Source organism: Pinus tabuliformis, chromosome 6, assembly GCF_031772625.1.
Source record: "Pinus tabuliformis cultivar Carrire ecotype Pingquan chromosome 6, CPIR1, whole genome shotgun sequence".
Classification (NCBI taxonomy): Eukaryota; Viridiplantae; Streptophyta; class Pinopsida; order Pinales; family Pinaceae; genus Pinus; species Pinus tabuliformis.
The window spans coordinates 974,835,296-974,856,934 of NC_142292.1; positions in this window are offsets into that span (position 1 = coordinate 974,835,296).

The following is a 21,639-nucleotide window of genomic DNA, read 5'->3' on the forward strand; positions in this document are numbered from 1 at the left end:
ATGGCCTAAATGAGGTAGATATCCTTTTGGATGCATTTGAAAGGGAGGTACCAGAAAAGTAGCGCTTCCAGGCATTGGACTGGGCACTGCGTGCTACTCCTGCAAGATGATGGGGTATGCATAAAGGAAGCTTTGATGATTGGTGCAAATGTAGGAGGATGATGAGAACATGATTTGGGAAGCCTAAAATGTGAATGACAGACAAGTATGATGGGCTGGATGATCCACACATGAGTTTGGCCAAAGTGGAGAAGAATTATTCCACTACCGAACGCGAGGGGCTAGCTATGGTGTATGCACTCCAGAAGTATAGGCACTACTTACTGGGAGGCAATTTTAAGATGTATACGGATCACTTCGCATTGAAGTACCTAGTCAATAAGCCTGTGTTGGGGGGAAGAATCTGCAGGTGGCTCTTATTGTTCCAAGAGTATGATTTTGAAGTGGTTGTGAAGCCTGGACGACTGAACGGGGGACAAGACCATTTGTCACATATTGAAACAAGGGAGGAACCTACTAACTTGGAAGAAGGATTGCCTGACGTGAAACTATTTGCAGTGTGCATCACGGATGGTCATTTTGAGGATATAATACACTTCCTAACAACAAGAACTACACTAGAAGGATACAGTGTCCAGAAAAAGAAGGAATTAGTGGTGTGCGCGACACTTTTTTTTGTCATTGTTGGGCATCTATACAAAATGGGGACTGATGAGATATTATGATGGTATGTGCCTGAGTCTAAAAGAAGCATCATCCTTGTGGATGCTCATGGTGGCAATGCGGGAGGCCATTATGCAAGGAGAGAAACTACACAGAAGATTCTACGCACAGGGTTGTGGTGGCCAACCCTTCATCAAGACTCAAAAGCATATTGCAAGGCATGTGATGTGTGTCAAAGGATTGGCAAGCCATCGCGGAGGGATGAGATGCCTTTGAATCCATAGATGATGTTGCAACCTTTTAAGAAGTAGGAGATATATTTTGTGGGACCTATTCAGCCACAAGGAAAGACAAGAGCAAGGTATATTATCACAGTGACGAAGTATTTGACTCGTTGGGCAGAAGCATAGCCGGTGAAGGATTGCATGGGCACGATTGCCACGAAGTTTCTATTTGAGCATGTATTGATGCGATTTGGTTGTCCAAAGATCTTGATGAGTGATCTTGGTACACACTTCCTAAATGATACTATTAGTGCGCTGACAGAGGAATTTCAAGTCTACCACCAGAAGAGTATGCCTTATCACCCGCAGGATAATGGGATGGTGGAAGCATTTAGCAAAGTGCTTGAAAACGCACTAACCAAGGTTTGAAATTCTCAGCGAAGTGATTGGGACCTACACATACCTGCAGTATTATGGGCTTATCGTACGACATGCAAGAAGTTGATTGGACAAACCCCCTTTAGGCTTGTCTATGGGGTTGAAGTGGTCATGCCCATAGAATATATTGTGCCTAGCCTACGCATAATAGCGCTCACAGGTATGATGGATCATGGAGCCCTGGAGGAGAGGCTTGCAAAACTGGATGAGCTGGAGGAAGAAATATCTTTAGCTGGGTTTCACCAACAGGTCCAAAAGCAGCATGAAAAGGCATGGCATGATCGACACATTAATCTGCACACATTTGAGGTAAATGACTTGGTTTTGCTATATGATAGTAAGTTTGATAAATTTTGAGGGAAATTCAGGATGCACTGGTTAAGGCTCTATGTCATTAATGAAATTACTGATGGAGGAATGGCACAACTAGTTAAATTGAATGGAGAACCCTTCCTAGGAAAGGTGAATGCCAATTTCTTGAACCCATACACCGGTGGTCCGTCCATGTGACTAAATGAAGGTAGCATAGTCTTAGCACTCAAGGTAGCTAAAAGGGGGTGTGGGATGATAAAATACACTACCCAGGTTGGGAAGCTGTGGAATTGGTTAATGGAGCGAAGCAAGGAAGTGTCACTGGGTCTGTGGCAATACGAAGGGGGTTACGCTACCCAGGGAGAAATCACGCAGGTTGGCCAGAAAGTAACCGTTAAAGTCACTGTTCATGAAAAGATGGCAGAAGTGAGGCCAAATGGAGAGGGCAGCTGGCATCTAAGATGAAATTTATGGCTTAGATCCTTGAAAATCTGCCACCAATCTGACATTAATGAACCAATTTTGGGGGAACGGTCAGATTTGAATTCAAAATTCCCTATAAATTACAAGTGGCTATCCAGCAAAAAACACTTGGAATTTTTAGAATTAAGTTGTTAAGCTCTCTGGCGCCTATGAATCATAAGCAATCCAAGCTTTTGATAGTTTCTGGGGTATTTGTGACTTTTCCTGCAGACACATAGGAATTCTTGTGGAAGATCATGTCAGCACTACCAGAAGTTATCAATACACAGAAAGTAGTAGAGGAGCCAACATAAGAAATGGAGAGAGAGGCAGAAGTAGGTGCTCCAGATTTAGCTGAAGTATTGGTGGAGGTCCCTAAAAATATCCGAGAACACCAAAATCGAAGCCAACCCCAACCAAGGAGACCATGAAGGACAAGAGGGAAATCAACCTACCATACTAGTGCGCACGTTGCCAAGGAGAAACCCACCAAAGCCCACTACCCAAGAGAAAGGCAAGGCTATAAACCTAGAAGTAGTTGAGGACGATATCGAAGACATCCCAATGGATGATGAGGATGTGGGAGTGGAAGTAGAGGAGGTTGAAACCCAGGGTGTGAACCCCATTACATGGTTGTCGGAGTATGTCCCTCCATGAAAGCCTAAGTCTAAGGTCCCAAAGGACATTGATGAGAGTAAGACTCCCCTACAAACCCCTTTGCTACCGGATGAAATTACTTTCGACAGTTCATGCTTGGCCCGAGTGCCGATACTAAAGCTTGAAGACTGGGACTTGGAGGGACCACGAGAAGTTCCCGCACCTAGCGATCGAACAATTGATGCACCACATCATAGACACAAATACGGGAATGACCACCTTGGAGCTACAGAGGTGGCTCAAGGGGGTAGATAAGGCAAGATTTCTTAACCTGCCCTAGGTGCTACACTATAACCATACCCTCGTGATAGTTTTGGTCATCAAGCAGCTGTTGTGCTTGGTGCATGATGGGTGTCTGTGACTGGAGGAGCCGATACCCATCACCGATATGTTGATTCATAGAATAACGCGTCTGCCATATACAGGCAAGAATCCAATAATGATCTTTGGTGGCAAGGGTGGCGAGCAGGCTCTCACAGAATCAATGAAGGGGAAATTCAAGCTAGTGAAGAAGTCGCACAGGTACGCTATCTCCAGCATCTGCGACCTTGTCGTGAAGGTAGCAACGTAGATCCTTGCAGGAAAGGTGATGTGGAAGTGTCGTGCCGACGAGGTGTTGGTTTTTGTCGTCATTCTCGCATAACAGTGCACGGAAGGAGTCCAGTTTAACTAGTCGGACTACCTTCGTGGAGAGTTCCTCGCGAACTGCCATGAAGCGCAAGAGCAAAGCAAGACATTCCACTATGCCTAGATCTTGTTGTTGATTGTGCTGGTAGTGTGGGAGCTACCAAAGGAGAGCCAATTCCCTTCAATCACGCCAGACCTCCCTGAAGCAGCGAAGTACGCTTCGCTATGGGCAACCTAGGACATGGAGCCAGTTCGGGACAGTAAGATCTTATGGATCTTGATGGAGAGGAATATCAAGATGGCCATCAATCGCAAGCCACGATTGTCGCCAACAGTGTATGCTAACCTACAGAGCTATAACGACTTTAAAGCTGATTTCCATCAATTATCAATCAGGGTGCGAAAGGACCCTATGTAGAAGTGGTACGTCTTGTCATATTTGGCCATAGATGATGCCATCGATGCAGTGCTTGATAAATGGCCAGCAGACTGGTGCACTACCACAGACTTAGTGGTAGGTGGAAGCAAGTCCGCTGCACAAAAGAAGAAGCAGGAGGCTAGGCTGAATATGGCGCAGCTAGTTGAAAAGGGGGAAAAGGAGGCCGTTGAGAAAGCCCACGCAAAATAGGCAGGAAAGGAGGTAGGAAAATAGACTGGTGGCATAGATCGAGGCTCTGACAAAGGCACGTAGTCACCTTCACCTAAGACCAAAGAGGAGGACATAGAGCAGCATGATGCAGACCCTCAGGAGACATCAACCTGCATTAAGTGCCTGAGAGAGCTGGAGAAGGGAGGGTCCAGAAAGAAATCCAAAGTCACCAAGACCTCGCTAGACCCTATCACATTAATGGAGGGTGACTTATATGACATCGGTGACATAGTTAGAGATGTCACCACGAAGGCCCTGCAACAATTTGAAAAGCAACAGTAGATCATACTAAGGGCCATCCAGATCGGGTTGCAGGAGTTTTAGACCCGCACGTCACAAGCTGGTACAGTGTCTACCAGCTTGGCTATTGATACATTAGAGGCTGCCGATATGCTGCTAACGAAGGCTTCCAGTGCGATAGTGCTGCTGGATGGAGCACTGACCCCAGAAAATGAGGTTGACAGGCCCACTATTAGTGCCTTGAAGGGATTTGGAATGAACCTAGAAGTGCTTCTGTGCGAAGAACTCCACCTCTTGTAGGAAGGAGTAATTATAGAACTGAGGGCTCGAGAGCACTGTGCCCTTCAGGTGATCAGCAAACAATGGATAAACAACGAATGGATGGCCCTACAACGAAATGTTTCCATCGTTGTTGAGGCCAAGGCAACCAACCAGAGCAAGAAGATGATGCAAGTCATGGAGGAGGCATGCAGAATGGTCCCAGAGTTGGCCATTCCGGAGGAGGAGCCAGTCAAGGTCCGCATCCACAAATTGGCAACAGGGGTGCATGAAACTCGGACAGAGATGGTGCAGGTTTAGTTGGAGCTAAACCTACAGATTACAAAACTCCAGTTGAGGGCCCAGCCTTCAACACCGCCAGAGGTAAAGGAACAGTGGGCGACCGCTGTCACAGAAGTAGTCGCGGTGGTGGAGAGTGCAGTAGCAGACTACACACAGTTGTTCGAGCAATCATTTGAGGTCCTGACCAGCTTGTAGGAGGACCCAAACATCTTGAGGCTAGAGATGGAAGCGCACGAGATACAATAGTGCTACAACGAAGTTAAGCACACAACACGAACCGTCGCGCTGACACAGAGGTTAGCCAAGCTGCAGGAGGCCATGCAATTGAAGGAACAGGTGGACGCAGTGCTGCACAAAGAAGCAGTTCTGAAGGCGTGAATAAAGCCCTAGCTGGAGGAAGCTTAAGAAATCATAGAAAATATTGAAGGCCTGCTTGCGACTCTGCAAGTGACACAACAAAAGCTTCAGGCTAACAACATAGGAGCAGTAACCGATAAGATAGTTGAAGATGCAAAGCAGGCATCAGCTCAGTGCAAGGCCGAGGTTGTGGTCATCCAGGTCAAGCTAGACAGGCTTCACACAAAGATCTCTGTACCTACTGAGTGAATCGAGGGTGAGTCATGATGTTTGTGTTGGGGGCCTATTGGGAGTGGGATCCCCCAAGGGTAGTTTTAGGGCTAAAAGCCCATTTTTAAGTCAATTTCTGTAATATAATTGTAAATACTCTGCATTTTATGGTCACGAAGGTGTTATGTGTCAAAAAGGGTAGTCCTCCCTTATTTTTGTAAAGTAAAGTCGGTTGTAAGAGATATACCCATGGTCCGCGGACCATGGGATTGTATAAAAAGAGTTATGCTCTAAGTAGTTAGAGAGACACCAAGAAAGGAGAGTTGTAGCTCTGAGGTAGGAAGTCTAAGTCTTGGGTTGTAGCATAGGTAGAGGCTCTACAAATGAGTGCACAAAGGCCTAGGGTAGAAGTCCGCAGCTGACTGCGCAGACCCTTGTAGCTGTGTGCGCAGGGTGGATAGAAGTTGTAACACTTGGAAGATATTAATAAAATGAGATATTCTGCAATTTCTGTGTCTTTGTTATGTTGATGCGTTTGGATATTTTATGTATGAATTTCCTTTATTATGATTATATGATGCATGAATGAATGAAATTACTTTGAATATTGAACGAAATTATGAATATCTTCTTACGTGGTGTTAACTTTAAGTATTTGATGAGATAATAAAATTACCTAGACTAATTGGGGAATCTGCACGGCACGCTTCCATAGCAGCGTGAAAGTACCTGAACAACAGGCTAGGGCTGCACAACGGTCGGTCATATACTTTCACGAAGGTATTGAAGGTTGGAATAGAGGGTTTTTCCTGCAAGCCCTAGAAAGAAGCAACATGCACGAAGGCAAGGATAGAAGGAATCAAACGACATCACAACCATCTCAGGGTGCAGAAACTTGGTTCCAGCGTCCCCCGATACTGCTTCGGGTGAGACTTTGGTCCACGCTCCATGGGCTGATGCCGAAAGGGCCAATAGTCTAGGGATTTATTTGGCTATTTAATGTTGAACCTAGGTCAGGCCCCCTCAAGCCAACATGTCTCAAGAGCCGATACTTGAACGAGTGTCTCTTTCTTCATTTTTTCTCTGGCGAACCCTATTGATTGTTCTTCCCTCTTCTTGGCCACTTGCAAGTCCTTAGCCATGTGTTCATATTATGCTATCAAGAAATTCACACTTGAGGTTGTGGCCTCGGCATAAGCCTTTGTAGCATCATCTAGGACAGTTGGATGTCTTCGCACATCAGACACAATCACCCATTCTTAAAAGTGTGTGAGAGATGCATGATCATCCGGGGTGTGCGCTCTGTGTGCCTATACAACCATGTGTCGTGACTCTTCAAAGGCTATGTTGTACACATCTATTCCCAAATCATCCTCAAGGAGAAGAGTATCTCCTTGTTCACTTGGGACTTGTTGTACTGTCGAAGCTGGTGAACCCTGTGGAGTGACCTCTGTTACTTTTGGCACAAGGTCTATTTCCTAATCCTGTTTTGGTTGTACCATCTCTATGTCCATATTTTCATCTTGTTGAGCAAGTTCCTTCACCTATGTCCATTCACCCTGTTCATCATCTGTTGCTAGTGGACCTGAGCCTTCAACTTATATCGACACAATTTTCTATGTCTATGCACCTCGCACTCCTTCTGTTCCTATTCATATTCCTGTTGCACTCCCTTCTCTCTTCTATGCAACTCCTATTCTTCTTTGAGCCTTTTCTCTACTTCGTGCAACTTTCTCTTTGCTTCTTCCAGTATTTTATTTTCCCTATTTCTTTGCACTACTCTCCTTTCGTGTTGTCATCTCTTCGCCTCAATCTCCAAAGCTACTTTCTCACAAGTGGATATTCCTTAAACTTGTAGCTTTGCTCTGCCTTTGGGCTCTCGAAAATATTCTTCTTGCCTTTGTCTTATGCATGTCTGCTCCTCAGTGCTCCTACTATTTTTGTTCCCTGTGGAGCTTGGAGACAGAGAGACACTCATTCAAAGAAAATGTCAGCTGAAAAACATAAAGAAACTCAAGGATTGGTAATGCAACAAAACTAGTGACTGTTGGCCAAGATTATACAATTATGACTCTAAGAGGTAGGGAGACTGTGAGCTAGAACTGCACATTCAACAGTCATAGCTTCCAGTGAGTGGGTTGCTAGCTGAAACTATGTAGAACATAGTCCAACTTGTCTTGCTAAGGACTAGAACTGCACAATGCACAGTTTAGTCGAACTTGATTGCTGGCTGGGACTACGCATTGTGCAATCCTAGAGGCAAGACTAAGCACTATCTCCCAGAACTACATAGAGTAGAGCCAGGAAGCCAGTGACATGTAGCCTCTCCACAATTCTTGGAGCCAAGGTAGAGCCTTGAGTCCTAGGAATGTGTAGTGCATGCCGAGAAAGGCAAGATGTAGGCCAAGGCAGCCCAGATCTGCCCAAGGGTGACTTGAAAACATGTAAGAATGAATGCATGTGAAAATATGGTGCAAATCTAAGTGAATGGATATGTATGAAATCAGAGCAATTGCAAGAATCAGTTAAACAAAAGAAAAATGAAGCTTATGAAGTGAGTCACCGCAACGACAACCGTTAGTGCAGAAACAGGGTCATGCATGCGACACTAAGGAAATGCAATTGAAAAATTGAAAAAAAAAATTCCAAGTTAAAATACATTAAAACATCAGTGGTCATTCAATAAAACAAGGAAAACAACACTCACACAAGGCAAGGAAAGAAAAGTGACCGAAAAAGAAGCAAAATATATGGAAAGAAAAACTTACCCGAAAAAGCCATTAAGGTCATGCCAAATATTCCTAGATGCCTCGGGAATGCCAGAGCTCTAAGATCGAATGTGAAGAATGAGCTATAGGGCATCCATTAAATATGTTTAGTAGATTTAGGGTTTAAGATGCGCATGCTACAAATCAAGGAAAAAGCGACACTTGGCAGGAAGTTTCTAAAATCAACTCGAGTGTAACTCCCACTTGCTAAAAATAGATCCCATTTTATAGAGATACTTTTTCATTTTTTCCTTTTTCCTTTTTTGGGAAAGTTTTCCATGCATACAAGGAATAATTGTGCAGTTCTGGTGGGAATCGGGAAACCTACCAGCACATGCAACGGACAACAACTGAAGGAATGCTTTTGCGCAATTCTTGGGCTGAGTGGCTCTAGCTTCCTCTCATGATATGCACAATTTCCCACCTAAAGGCAATCTTCCAACTGGTTCTATAAAATTCCTAAGTCGAAGCCCAATGTCTAGATGTTCTGCGCAATTTTCGCTCTGAGAAAGGTTGTCTGTCGAACTGTTGTGCTCATTTCTGGAGAGCAGGGCTGACTGCCAGGATGATCTGTACAATTCCAGAGAGTAAGGATGGTTTCCCTCTAGGATTGCACAGTTTTCTAAGACAATGCAATAACCATATGTAAACCAAGTCACGAGGTCAGCTTGTGGATGGTCAGGAAAACAAGTTAGCAAACACAAGCTACAAATTTAAATATTAACTTGAATGAAACACAAGTACCTGAGCAGTGCAAGACAAGCTACTAAGATTTTGAGGAGGGAGGCTCCAAAGCAAAGTGAAGGAAAAATTTTGGAGGGTGGTTGTAGCCGCTACAACACCACATTATGAATATCACAAGCATTATCAAAATTAAATAAATTATTTTCTAAAATTTATGAAGTATCTCCAGAGGACATGGGAAACTTCTCCATGGAAATGTTTGGAAAGGGATGAATCTTTCTTCGTAGAATGAGAGGACTTCTTGTACATTAGCCTATTCCATTGTGCACCTTCTTCTTTTTCCATAACTTAGAAAAATATTGATGGGATTGATGGGGATGCAAATTATCTTCACAATATCAGAGAAACTCTTGCTTGGAGTTTCCATCTAGATGTTCATGTGATTCAAAAAATTTCAATGGAGTAATTGGGGCATGTTTCTTTAAAATCAAAATATTCAGTAAGGGAGTCACTAGAGAGCTCATTATCTCAAGTATTGGATGTTTCTTAGTATTAAAGAAATCACCAAAAGATATGTTTACTTGAATTTCCATAATATTGAAGATTATGTGATTTTTTTTTTAACAAGGTTTTCAAGAACCTAATTCATTTTTAACTATGTGGCTAGAATTCTACCAGCTTTTTCAAAAACTTGAACTAGAGAGCTTCTAGTTTCTCAATAATTTCTTATCCCTAAAATAAAGTATCAAATTTCTTGAAAATGAATCACTCCCTAGCATGGTTACTAAAAATGTTGAATTCATTTCCTATTAAGGGAAAAATCCAACCTCCTAGAAACTTAATAAGATTCCCTTTGCATTTTTATAGAGGAAGTACTCCTCTTTTATTCACTGAAATATTCTAAATAACTCAAAACAAATAAATATGATAATTTAGAACATTCGCCTATGAGTGGACTATGTGTTTTGAAAGGAAAATAAAATAATAATATTAGAAATAAATAAATTTGATGATTCATTCCATGATACATTATGAGGAGAACACATTTGAAGAAAATCCATAGAAAGAAAGTAGAAAAATGGCTAGATATTTAGATAAATCTAAAATAATTTCATACATTTAGAGATCATAAAGAGTCATAGGAAAACATTCATGAGTTTCATTACACATTTAAAATTCTCAAAACCACAAATGACATGCACTCTTGAAAACAACTTTGTGCGAAAGTTAAAGAATGATTTTACATACTTTAAGTTTCAAATGGTAAGTTCCTGAAACACTTTACAAAATCTTGTTACTGAAGTGTAAAAAGTAAAGGAGTTTGTCCCTAAGGGACTAGGATTTTTCTACTATGGACCGAATAATATGAGGTTACCTAGAAGAAGAAAAGAAACTACAGTTAGGGATCCACTTCACAAATATATAAGACAACTCACAATGATGGATGTCGAAAGACTAGTGAGAAAAAAAGGGAATTTATTCAAAAAGAAAATTAACACCCACAAAATCATAGAAAAACAACTTATGGAATGAAAACTCTCACTCTCAACCACTACCTTCTGATTGTGATTTTCTCCATTAATAATCTTGTCTCCATCCTTGCAACTACTTGATGGTTAGTTTTTTGCTCTTTGTGTTAACTAAATAGAGATCCATTTTGAAAATATGAATTTAGAAATTCATCCTCCAATATGGGTCCCACTTCATATATTCCATATTTCCCTATTTTATGAATCATTTTAGAAAAATTGTTGTTGATATGCCCAAAATTGGTCACACTTTTTCTTGTAATTTTTTGAGTTGATACATATAATTTAGCTGTTAAAACCACTTTTTTTCCCAAATAGAATTTTGGGAACTCAAGTTATGATTTTTGGGAGTTCATGACCCAACCACCATTGATCTGCATGAGCCAACTCAATAGATGTTTATCTACTCCACATGAACCTTGGTCTTTTGATTTAAAAATATACCCAACTCTACCCACATGAATTATAGGAATTTATAATGATTTATAAAGAAAATTACTCATATATATGTGTGTGAATTATAAAGAGTCATGAAACCTTTTGTAGCTTAGGCAAAGTGTAGCTTTTTGTTTCCATCTCATTGTCTAGTCATGTGAGTCATTCCCCAACATTCTATGTCCAACTAACACCTTCCAAGTGCTACCCCTTGATATGTCTAGTTAGTTTCCATGTATCATAAGGAGATATCCAAAAACAACTTAGGATAACATTAATATGTGTAATAATATAATGTGAAAGTGAGGTGTAAAAGGTAAAGCTGACTCAGTAATAAAGAATGGGGTGTGATGTGCAAGGCATGTGTGAAAAATGACTAAATAAAATGAGGAGAGGAGGTGAGGTAATTCTTCATGAAAATAATACTTAATTGGGAAAATGGAAAATGGGTAAATAACGTGAATAGAAAAATAGTTAAAAATTGGAGATACGTATGGAAAATATTGTTATCTTTGGAATATTACCTTTTTTTTTACTCTACAAAATCACAGATGAAGCTAAGACATACAGATATCAAATGAGAAGATGAACATAAGAAATTTCTTTCTTTTTGATATCTTTTATTTCCTTCTCTTTGGTCAAAAATAGAAACCATCCTTGATTGACTTATGTGAAGAAGATATGAAACATTACAAATAACTAAAAGCTCATTGTTTCAAAATCACTCTATTTGATGTGTGACATGAAAACACATCAACAATCACATGTAAAACCATACCATAGATTTTCTATGGAACCATCCTAAAAAGGAGCTATGGAACTTATTCACAAACTTTCTATAAACCTATTTGTAGAATTGTTGTGGAACCATCACATAGATTTGATAAGGAACCATCATGGTATGGAACCTATTTGCAAACTTGTTGCATAACCATCCCACAAATTTTCTATAGAACCACCCCACTACAAAAAGCATTTACATATTAGTTGTCACTTTCATGAATCCTAGTAGTGGTATGTTTGAGAGACTTACTATATATTTGTTACAAAATTTTATCAAACCATCATAAAATTATCATTGTAAAATCCTTGTTCAAAAATCTTGCTTTAACATTTCTAGAGAATTCTTGATCTAGGTGGAAAATAATTACCACAGTTAATAATTATTTTTCTATCAATTGTTGTTAAAACCATGGATAGTGCATGATACTAAACAAAATAAATCATAACATTAAAGCGAGAATCTAATTGCACCATGATTTCAATTTTACCATAGTAGTTATGATACTCACCCATGGTATTCACCCATGGATTTTATAAACCATGGTATTTACCGATGGTATCATAATTTATTATATTTACCCACGGTTTGGTAATTTATTATATTTTCCCATGGTATTCACCCATGGTTTTGTAAACTGTGGTATTTACCCATGGTATTTTGAAATATAAAAGGGGACAACTCTTGGTGTAAATGCACCCATAACAATTATAAATACGAGAATTCACTAGGAGCAAAGCATTATTTTTCTCATAAAGTAGTCTCATGGGATATTATCAATGCAATAAATATTTGTGTTCGTTGTTATTTCTTTTTCTGAAATACCTCTCTTGCACACGTGTCATATTCTGAGTTATTTTTATAATGTCAACATTCCTTTTGTGCATTTTGCCTTATTCTCAATTATTTTTATATTATCTCACACATTATGACACATTCCTTTTTCACTCATGAAGTTACATTTCTTAAACAACTTGGATCATGTTAACATTAATGTACCAAATTTGATGAGAAATTTGTAGCTAAGCACGCTCAATCTAGAGTAGTACTGGGATAGCTAACTTGCTGGGAAATTTTTAGTTCTTATTATTTTTTATCTTCTTTGGTCTTAATCCTCCAATGATCCAGATCAATTCTTATCATTTTCAACACAATCGATCTTTCTAAGTCATTACAACTTTCCAAATGATGCTAGATTTGTCTAACACTCGTAATTTTCAGACACTCTTTAGTCATGGAGGGCACCACTTTCCATCTCATTCACCCTTACTATCCATCTTCATTGCATATGTGATTTTTTATAGGACCACATCAATCATTTCAACAATGGTCAATTTCAGTCACCCATGAGACAAATTTAGAGCCAGAAAATAATTACACTCAGCTACCATCAAGTTAATGATAAGATTATTGGTATGTACTCTTCCACTACTTCTAGTTCCAATTATGATATTACCATTCCAATTTTTAAATCACCTTACTTAGGGATGAATGAGTCCCTTGGTTGGGGGAGGTACTTCCATACTCATCATACCAAATATATAAGTCTAGTTGAAGTCTAATAAAAAAGTCTACTTAGGTCCATAGCATAGGGGAAGTTAAAAGAACCATTTAAAAAATATATTCCCATCACTAATCAATGTCATTAGCCACCTATAAATATCATTTCCATGGTTTTTCCTTAATACCATTCCAAATGATGGTGCTTTAAAGGAAGAATATCTCATCTCTGTAATTCCCCATTTTTTCCCATGCAAATCCTACCCTAAACACTCATTCCAAAATTCCTCCCTCTATAGTCTTTCTCCTTGCCAACAATTCCATAATGGGGGAACCTCCTACATGCTATGAATTGGATCACATGGATCATTACTAGAAATTTTTAAGTGGCTATTATTTTTTAGAAGGTTGGGTGGATGTCCAACTTTGTAAAGTTCAGAAAGGGAGGCAAATTTTTCACTAGGGAATTCTCTTTGGAATTTGAAAACCAAATAGACATAGTAAGGATATTGCAAATATATGTTGATGGGGATCTAGTATCCAATGTAACTTATATAACTTAGACTCAAGACTACTGGTTCGAGAGATGAACAACAGGGAATATGCCTCATAAGTAATCCTTTGTAGAAGGAGAGGTTGTGGAAGGTAATGGAAATGGTATACCAAGGCCATCTTTTCCTCCACCTTGGATAGGAGTGGCCATGGGTATACAAAAAATTCTTACTTATGAAGGTAGACATGTTATGGTATTTGTATACCATTTCAAACTAATGATCCATTTGAGGCACTGAAAACTCATTAACCTTCCATATTTCTTGTTGAAAACATTGGAAGTCATGAATAGGACAACAAAGGGGGAAAACAACCTAAAAATAGTATCTATGGCCATGAACTAATTAGGTTGATTCTTCGGGCGTCGGTTTAGATTGGAATGACCCAGGTTCAATCTATATTACACACCAACAAAAACCTTAATCATTTGACCTTTCGGAAACCACCTACAAGAAGATCACAATCTCACTCGAAGTGACTATGGGAGGATGCAGAACCAGGTTTCTATAGCCTTGAGGAATGAAGAGATGTGGTATTCTTGTGTTTTCTTATACTTAGCATTCATAAGTTACTTGACATTCATACATTACTTCACCAAATTACATTCATCACTTAAAACATATCATATACAATGATAAAAGTTCACTGTACTAAAACAATATACAACTGTAAAAAATTGCTACGCTATAATAGATAATAAGCATATAAAAACATGAAGACATAGATTTTATTGTGGTTCATTCCAATGTGGCACTGTTATCACCAAAAAATTTATCATCTAGCCTAATTTACTAGATGGATCGAAGTACACCATGTAAAGCCAATTTTACCATAGTAAAACTGCTTTCATGTAAGAAATTACTTAATCAAACACCTTTGTTAAGTAATTTATAGTTAAACCCATGAAGAATAATTAAATAAATCACTATTTATTTGATTTTCTTATAGGAATAATTAATTAAACCATTGTTAAATTATTATTCCTTGTCATATTTGACCCAATCATGAAAAATAAATAGATAAATCATTAATTATCTTATTTTTCTCTAAGAATAATTAATTAATCACGAATTAATTATTATTCTTTGTCAAATTTGACTAAATCCCTTAGGAATAATTAAATAAATCCTTATTTGTTTATTATTCCTTAACTAATTCCTTGAGATGATAAATAAATCATTTATTTATTTATTATTTCTAAATAAAAGTTTAAATACTTTTTCCCTCCTAAACAAATATAATAAAATATTCCAAGTGGTTATTCCAAGAATGGGGTCAATAATATTTTATTATTGTTCATTATTCGAGGATAACTCAAACTTACTGTCATAGAGAAGAACAAGGTATCCTACCTGAAACTTCTTTTGCTTAATATGCATATCATGTCAAGCCTTTTCTCTTGTTTTTTGTACCTTCTCATGGAATCCTGCTATAAATATGTCTTCTTCCAAAGCAATCAACTACGACATTCTTTCCTCCATTATGTCAGTCTGGTTTGCCATATTTGTAAAAGTTGCAATCCTTAGGCTTGGGACAATGTATTCCATGGGAATCACAACTTCTTTCCCATAAACCGACCTAAAGGGTGTCTGACCTGTCAACTTCTTGCATGTAGTTCTATAAGCCCATAATAATGCTAGAATTCTAAGGTCCTAGTCATCTTTGTTCACATTGCAGACCTTAGTCAGTGCATTCTCAAAAATATTATTAAATGATTCTACTGTTCCATTAGCCTAAGGGTGATAAGGAGTATCTTCTAATGATAAACTCAGAATTCCTCAATCAATGCTTCAATGAGTTTATTCAGGAAGTGTGAACCTTGGTAACTCATCAAAATATTTGGACATCCAAATCTAGACAATATATACTCAAAAATAAACTTTGCAACAATCTCTGCACTGCAATCCTTTACTGGTTTTGCTTCAGCCCACCTTGTCAAATAATCAGTTGTAGTAATTATGTACCTCACACCATTTCTCTTTCCACGTTGGTTGATAGGTCCAACAATAAGGTTATAGAATTCTAGTGCATTTTTTGTCTACGCAACCCAATCAGGTTGTTGCAATGTCAGTGGAGTTACATTCTCAAATATTTTGTTCTTAACTTTCTGAAGGTCCAAATCTATGTACAGACAATCATCTTCAAAGTTGAATGTAAATATAAAGCCATCGACCATGTCTTTCCCATTGATTGTACTATGCCGTAGCTCTATTTCTATGTACCAGTTCTGAGGGATTGTCTCTAATGTATGAAGGAATCCATGTACCCATTCTTGTTGTGGAATCTCCTTCCATGTTGTAGTCCATAGCTAGATATGCTTCCTAGGGTTAGTTTCACCATCATATTTTATCTCTAATTCTACATATATCTGTCCAAACCGTATCCACGTCAATCTTTGACATTCTTTCTAGCCTTATATATTGTTGTTGTGTGCACCCCACCATCTAGAAGGAGTAGCTTTCAGGGCTATATCCAAGGCTAACAATATTTGATTTTTTGGAACCTGTTCCGCATATTCATTAAGGAAAATAATCACTTCACCTAATCCATCATAAGAAGGTAGGTTACGTACCTCAGATGTCATGTAATGAACTGATTTGGCAATTTTTGCACAACGATTTGTAGATACTTCATGTAGCATGTTCTGCTAGTTCTCCAATTCTTCTTCTGAGTCTGATGCACAAGAACTATCATGCTCCCAAGTCAAATTTCTCTCTGTAGTAGGGTTAACAAAATCATGTTCCTTTGCTCTCAATTGATATTTTATTATCTATATCAGGTTCACATTACTCTTCTCTAACTGGTTCTATATAACTTTCTTCTTCTGATTTATCCAAGGGAAAAATTACCCTCATATTATTCTCTTTGAATATCATCTGTCTCTTCTTCAGATTAATTATAGACATGTTATCAAATGCCCAGTCATGTCCAAGCAATGCAAGATAAGGGTTACTATCATCAACGATCTCTATTAATTCAAAGTCAATAATAGTGTGAACTCCTTCAATATTCACTGTTACACCTGGTAGTCTTCCAAAGGGGAAGATATTTTTCTGATTTTTCATCCTTAACTAAATAGGCAACCATTGTAGCTTCGTCTTACCCATTAATTCCAAAGTCTTCTTTGTCAATCCATTAGCATCAAATCCCAGATATAGAATAACTTGATCCATCTAATATTCTCCTATCTATGCACTAAGCCTCATTTCTCTTCCAGTTCTCTTATGTTGATGAAAATTATTCATTGTGTTCATCTCACTTCGCAATGTTTCTTTTGAGGCACAAGAATCTATCAACAACTGAAGCCCTTCTACCACCTTTTGATCTATTAATAATCTCATACAAATTTGTATAAAAGACTTTAAAGTAGGTCCTTTATTTGTTGACTCCTGATCTTATGTCAGAGCTTGATCCTATGTCGAGGCTCGGTTTTGTGTCGAAACTTGATTCTGTGTCGAAGTTTTTTGCTTTGGCTACACACTAGAGGTCGAAGCTCCATCATCCATAAAACTTCACTTTACTGCCATAAATTCTTATTTTTCCTTCTAAATATAAAAAACAAGAGCTTTCTCAATAGTTTTTCTAACCCATGTACTTTCAGATTCTTTCTTCTCATCATCTTTATCACTTCCATTCACAGCTCCACTTATATTAACAATACTAATTCGTGGTTCGTCATTCCTTCTTTCAACGGTGATCATTTGAATATTCTATGTCAGTTGTTGATTCCTTCTTTCTTGCATTTTTTCCATAAGTATAGGACATTCTTCAATTACATTTTCAAAATATTTATAGTACTTACATGTCATAGTAGGGTTCTGACAATCTCTCACAAAATGACATGCCTAGCCGGAGTTATAAAAAAAAAAATTGTCCATGTCCTCAACCAGCTCTAGCACCTCGACCTCTTCCTTGGTAGCCTCCTTAACCACCATTTTTTCCACTGCCTTCATGTCCATGTTCTTCTGATTGCATTCTATAAGTTTCAGCACCATGCTCCATCATTAGTTCATACGCTCGACAATTTTTCTCATCATGTCCTACTGATTTACAAAATTTGCAATATACATTTCTTGGAGTCTGCACATATTTCTGTAACATGTAACAATCTTCTGAGTGATGTTGGCCTCTGGTCTTGCATATCTCACACCATAGGCTGGATCCTACTTTTAAGGGTTTGGGTGTTTCACTAGCCATGTAATTTCTGAAGAGAGGGCATTGTTCTTTAGAGTGGCCTTCTGATTTGCTCTTTGTACACCACACTTCTTCTCTGACTTCTTTGATTTTATTTATATCTTGTAATTGCAGAGTCAAATTTTCTAGTTGATAGTGAATCTACTGCATACCTGCATTCGTATCTCATATAAGCGAAGATTATAATTTCATCGCCAACTCTAGAGCTTCCGCTTGAGTTTATATCTTCTATTGCATCAAAAGAAATATGATATGTGGTAGCAACACAACTATGAACCATTCCTTATGTTGCTATGGATTTATGTCGAATCTTACCTGATCCAATAATACCTTGAATCTCTGATCAAATTCCCAAACAGACTCAGTAGGCCTCTGTTTGATCTCCTTTAACTCGGTTATGCACTGCGACTCAAACTTTAGCTTCTTAAATTATTTTACCATTATTGTTTTAATGTCTGCAAATGATCTGATCTGACTACTCGAATACTTCGTGTACCACGTCAATTATCTATCTCAAAATGTCGTGACGAGTCATGCCTTATTTATAATTTCATCATGGACCTGCTTCATTGTGAATACTGATTCACATAAAAACCAAAACTACTCTAGATCCTTCGACTCAATTCTTTTAAAAACAAGTAGCTTAATATCATCGTCTATATTTCTTCTCAGAGGGGGAGGGGGAGGGGGATTCGTAAGGGGAGGGGGATGGGGAAAACCAAAAGAACCCTGATTATTACTTGATTCCGTATTCGAAGGACTTTCAGGCTAGAAGGGTGAATACTGTTAGTTTCAGTCTTTCCAGCTTTCCTCCAGTGATCAAATATGCTCTTACAAAGTGATTTTAAGGTGTCAAGATCAAATTTTATCATTTCAGTGAGTCTTCAAGTAAAATTTGGTCACTAGGCATTAGGTCTAGGGTTTGCTTTCACTCCTTTCAAAGTTGTCCAAATGTCGATCTATGTCACTATTCAGCTGAATCTACCATCATTCAGAGGGTTGTCTTCCAATGGGTCATTTTACACCTTGTTCATGCTTCAGTTGCGCCTAGGTAAGGTCATTTCCCTCTCCTAGGGTTTTGAAGGCAATTTCTCTTGGACGGTCAAATCATCGGCAAAACTTGTGTCCTAATGTTCATACACCTTCCCATATCCTTAATGTACCTTATTAAACACTTCCCATCACTGAGATCCCTCAAATTCTTCATTTTTGCACAAACCCTAGTTTCTTTCTACAAACCCTCGAGGCTCAGCCTGTGTTTTTCCCTTTTGGACCCCTTCCCCTCACTCAATTTCAGATGTTCCACTTTCCCCTGCTTCCTAACATCCCTGCCCACCTCGAAAAATTTCCTCAAGAATTTAGAAGCCCCCTGTCCCCTTCATTTCGCTTCATTTCGACAAATCCCCTGTTCCACACATCGGGATAGGCTTCCCTCAAATGATGTTTCTGAGTAATAAAAGATGAACTTGGGAAATTGAGAGAGGTTTTCGTCCAAAATAGGCCAAGGAAGAAAAACCTCCTTCACTTTTTACACAAGTGTCATGGTTTTAGAGAAATGTCAAAAATACAATCACCTCAGGAGAATTGATGCACCTGTGAAGTGACCTTGGGAAAATAACGTTTTCCCCTAGCTTGGTTGGCCAAATGGCTTTCTTGATGGGTTAAATGATAGCTAGACACAAATATCTTTCCAATGAGCTATCATGAGCTCAATTTGGAGTTGAGTAAGGCATTCAAAAGTTGACTGCAACAGCACTCTGCCTTGAGGCAGCCTCATTTGGCACATTTTGACCAGTATTGGGAGATTTGATTTTTGACAAGGAAAATGAACTCCAAATTGAAAATTTCTAGTTTAGTTAGAAATTATACTCAAATACCTTTCCAACGAGCTATCCTATACTCAATTTGGACATAGGGAAGGCCTCCAAAATGCTCCTTCAAAAAGGTGCGGCGCATTGGGTAGGCGCGGCGCACTGGGAGAAATTTTCCAGTGTAAATTTACACTGGCGCGATGCACTGGGATAAAAGGCCTAAAATTCATTGAAATCTTCCTCCAAATTGAAAATTATTCATTCCAGAAGTAGGTAGAGCCTCCATTTTTGTGTTTCATCCAAGTTTGTGCTAGGGTATGGTGGTTTATGGATGCTAATGATTGAAACAAAAATTCAAACCCTTTCATTTTGAATTCCTCACATATAAGTTGTTGCCTAGGGTTTAAAAACTTGATTGCCACCAAAGTTACTCTTTTCCATTATTTCCTTTGTCCTTAATTCTCTTATTTCCTTGAATCCATTGTTCCCCATCCCCTAAAGTTACTAAACCCCTATCCTCAATTCCCTTTCCCAAAACTTTCAAATGTGAAAACCCTAAACCCTATTCCCATGCCTAAATTACTAAAACCACTCCCATATTTCCCAAACAAATCTCTCCCAATAGTCCCTAATCCCTCACTATTTTTCCCTCCCCTTACTGTCCCTCATGTCATTGTTTTCTCTTGGTGACAAAGGTCAAGCACATCATCAAAGGCATTACAAGACAGTGTGACATATCAACACCTATTTGTCCACCAGCGGACATGACATCTGATCTGTCATACGATCATGAAGAAGAGACACACAGTGATTCGCCAACAGAATTACATGCACCCAGGATGCCTCATAGAGGTGGCAAAACATCCGTGAAGACCAGCAGGCTACCCAACGAAGCCTAAATGAGAGGACACCCATTCAGCAGGAGATAGAGGTTGATCGAGAGATTTGGCTCGAGAGGATCAACATCCACTTAGAGAAGCTGTTGGAAAAAGAAAACAAGGACAAGTACATGCTCAGGCACATGAAAAACCACTATTGGGAACAAAATCATGTTTGCAAGGCACGAATAAGGAATTTAAAGGCAAACCTAAGGAAGGCATCAAAAAGGCAAAAGAGGAAAAAAGAGCTTGATCGTCTTCAGATACTGGCCGAATCCTCTTTAGCCCAGCATAACACTTAATGAAGAAGCTCCATCCCAAATTTCAAGAAATTTGGGGCATTTTTGTCATTTTGGAAAATTTTTGTACAAAAAACAGGGTTTTTCTCCCTGTGCGCCGTGCCACGTGGCGCGTGATTTTGATAGGAAGGTCCAAATGGAAAAAAGTTTATATTTTTAGATTTTTCATGAAAAATCATGACTGATGGTGCATGGCCAAGAAGTTTGGGCAAGTTTTGAGTCCTTAGGAGGTCAAAAACACTCAAAAAATGACCTCTCTGCCCCTATTTTGACACACAGGAAGCATTCTTGGGATATTGAAGTTTTGGAGGGGAAAATAGGCACGAAATTCAAAAATTATACTTGGGTTGGAAAGTAGAAAGGTAGGGATTTTCAACAAGCACACTTGGGCTCAATTTGGACTTCAGGAAGTGCCTCAAACTCAGCCTCAAAGTGGTGCGACGCACAGAGAAATTGGCGCGGCGCACAGAGGATTTTTGCTCAATTTTTCACCTTCTAGCTCAGAAATTCGGCCAGTTTGACTAGTTTTGCTTTGTGATGTAATTTTTGATCTAACTTGATGTAATTGGATAAAAATGATGTAATCTGGGCACTTATTTACTTGTTCTAGAGGATTCATTCACTAAAAAGTGAAAATTTAATGAATGAATCAGTTTCCTACCTTATAGAGGCAAGTTGTTTTGATTGCCTAGATTTTAGTGCTTTGTTTAGAATTGGTTGAAACAACTCCTAGAATGATGAGCTTGACCCTTAGAGGCAAGGGAATGGGTTGGGATAGTCTATATCATGTAATTTCTAAGTCATTTTC